This window comes from Equus przewalskii, chromosome 3, assembly GCF_037783145.1.
Source record: "Equus przewalskii isolate Varuska chromosome 3, EquPr2, whole genome shotgun sequence".
Taxonomy (NCBI): Eukaryota; Metazoa; Chordata; class Mammalia; order Perissodactyla; family Equidae; genus Equus; species Equus przewalskii.
Window position 1 is genome coordinate 79,288,585 of NC_091833.1, and position 3,033 is coordinate 79,291,617.

The 3,033-nt window shown below is 51.2% G+C and overlaps 1 non-coding gene across 1 annotated transcript; it reads right to left on the bottom strand.

Annotated features, from left to right (window-relative positions):
• Positions 1-1,235: 1,235 nt before the first annotated feature.
• Positions 1,236-1,357, bottom strand: LOC139082710 (small nucleolar RNA SNORA26). Its single transcript, XR_011538915.1, has one exon. It is a non-coding gene; the product is annotated as a small nucleolar RNA SNORA26 (small nucleolar RNA).
• Positions 1,358-3,033: the final 1,676 nt, after the last annotated feature.

The window sequence follows — 3,033 nt, forward strand, 5'->3', positions numbered from 1 at the left end:
CTGGGCATGGCCCTACATCACTCATCAGTCATGCTGTGGTGGTGACCCACATAAAAAAATAGAGGACAACTGGCACAGATGTTAGCTCAGGGCAAATCTTCCTCAACAAACATAGAATAGAAAAATAAAAAATAGAAAAATAATTAGAAAAATAGAAAAAAAAGGAAATGAAGTTTAGCTAGAAAAATGTTATGAAATAAGCATTATGACTCCAAGGTGAATATTAAATATCTTTATTTAAGACTTCTGGAAAATGAGGTATTTGCAGACATTCAGAGCTGGTCAACAGGAAGAACTCCTTCTAGCACATACTGGGTTGTTCATCTTGCTACACTATTACATTTCTTCCCACATGGAAACTTTCCCCATCACCTCCAAAACCTTCACATTCTAACCTAGCACCATTGTGTTCTTTAAATCCTTTTACAGCTCATTATGCTACATTCATCAAAAACACCTAACATGCTGACAGATGCTCCCTTTATGCCAAATTTTGGGTAACTTCTGGAGGTGTAACATAACTAAATATTATGAAAAGCTTATATTCTTAATAGCTCTACTGTGGTGTTTCCCTCCAAAACTGGTCTAATTCCAAGGACACTAAATCCCAAGAAAGATAAGTGATTTTTCAGAGGTCATACAGCCAGACAGTTACCTATGAGGCTCCTTGTTCAGAGCTATGCATATGTGATAGGACCTTGAGTCACTATCTGACCTGTTGCTTCATCTGTAAAATGAGAAAATAGTATCAACTTCATAGAGTTGTGAGAATTAAAAGAACAAAATAAAGCTTCTGCTACACGGCCCTCTCACCACCAGCATTGTCCTACTGCTCTAACCCCAGTGACTACATGGACACATGGCTGCTACAAGTTATCTAAGAATATCTGACAATTTCAGAGACCCCTGTGTATTGTAAACTGTACAGCAATAGTTGGTCTAAGTCAGTGAAAATACCAGTACCAGAGCATTCCAGCTTCAATGGCCGTACCTGTAGTTTTCAACCTATAAAAAGAAAGAAAAGTTTTAAGTAACTTTTAAGCAGATAGAAAAAAGACAAAGTATCCAAATTCCCTTCTCTATTTGAAAACAGTATACGGTATCCCCATAGGAGTTTAAAAAGCGTGCTTGAATGTACCATCGAAGCTAAGGTTAAGTTTAAATCGATCACTTTGCTATTAACTGTATAAAAATATCACAAAGGTGCTTAACTGGAAGGAATTTTCTTGTGGTTCAGCTGTGACTCCAGACAGGATCCAAAGAGGAGTCTGACAATCTCCTCTCAGGGTTTTATGGAGACTTACTTTGCCCTTCTGTGTTAGCCTCTTAAGGCACTGCGTCAACCTTAAAAGGGCACAGGAAAGGGCCATGTGGGTTTTTACAGGGTTCCCCACGGTTTCCTGCGCTCCTGCTTGGTCAGTATCCCATGGATCTCAGCAGTTTCTTTAACAATTCTGACAACCCACTAGAAGCAGCTGTTGTGCTGGTGGAGCCCGTGAACGTAAATTTCCTCCACGTTAAGGCAGAGCCGGATTCAGGCCCCTGCCGCAATCACGCGCCCGGGCACCCTCCGGTCGCCACTGGCCACGTGCTCGGGGCCTGGGCCACTTCACTTCGCACAAGGACCGGGACCTACCTGCGCTCAGAACTGAGGCCGCTGCACCCCGCAGACGCCGCACACAACCTCCGCAGGCCCGAGGTCGGTCCAGAATGGCTCTCGCCGCCGCAGGCGCGGCCGGGCCCCGAACCCGCTACCAAGTAGCCGCGGCTGCGCCCTGGGGAAGCAAAGCGCAAGGCTGTTACCGCGCCCGGGGCTGCCAGCCGGGAAGCCTCCTCCGGACGGCGCCCCGCGGCGTCTGTGCCTCGCGCGGCCTTGGGACGGGCACGGCCGCCCGCCCCCCGGACCGCCGAGGGCTGCTCTACCCCTCCGTCCTGGCCGCCGGGAGCAGCGGAGCTCCGGGCGGGCAAAGCTCGAGGGGACGCGGGGCGAGCCCAGCCCCACCCGGACCGGCCGGGTACCCACCCGCCACGAGGAGCCGGAACCCCGAGCCACTCACCGCCCCAGTCAGCGAGACTAAGAGGCCCGCGCCGGGCGCGCGGCGCGGAGACCGGGGAGGCGGCGCGGACCGGGAGGAGGGCCGCGGGCCGGGCAGCCAATCCCCGGGGAGGGACGGACGGGGGCGGGACGGCCGGCTATTGGTGCCCGCGGTCCTCGGCCTGCCCCGGTGCTTCTGGCTCTTTCTGTGGCGGGAAGACACTCAAACCTGCGCGGAGCATCCTTCCTGGAACCTCCGGGAGTCCTGGCCCCTCCCAGGCCTAGATCCCCGTTGATCTGGTTCTGTGAGGACAATGTGCCTTCCCCGGGACTCTCCTGGGGAGGCCCCAGCCGTTACCCCAGGGCCAGGCCATGACACAGAGACTCCCTTTTTTACCACTATGCTAGTCCGTTATCTGTTTAGAGCCTGTCCTGCTAAACCTAAGGGTAAGAAAAAGCCAGGACCATGTGTCTTTCAAAAAGCTCACCCACGGCCCCTCCTAAATCAGGAGGACCAGCCTCTTCCTCGTGCTCTCTTCATTCTTTTAACGTGTTCAATAAGGAGACCGTAATCAGCCCGGGGGTGGGGGGCACAATCCTTCCCTAGGTGACTGCTCAAACTTGGCAAACAAGTAAGTGGAATAAAATGGGAGTATATGCTAAAACGAGAACTTATATTACTGTTCTAAGAGTTTACCATCTGTTAACAAATTCAATCCTCAAAATATCTTTTATCATCCCGATGTTGTAAGTGGGGAAACAGACACGTTGAGTAACTTTTCCAGGTCACAGGGCAGCTAGCAAGTGGTGGATCCGGGATTTGAACCCAGCGTTCCCTCAAAACACTATACGTCCTACGCTGCCTCTACCCCGGTGAGGGAGGGAAGGGAGACAGACAAACAGCCTTCATTTCACTAGCTGATCAAGACAGGCATCTCGGGTGCGGTTGGGGGTCCTCAGCACAAAGAACAGCTTGCGGTAGAGCCCAGAGGTGGAAC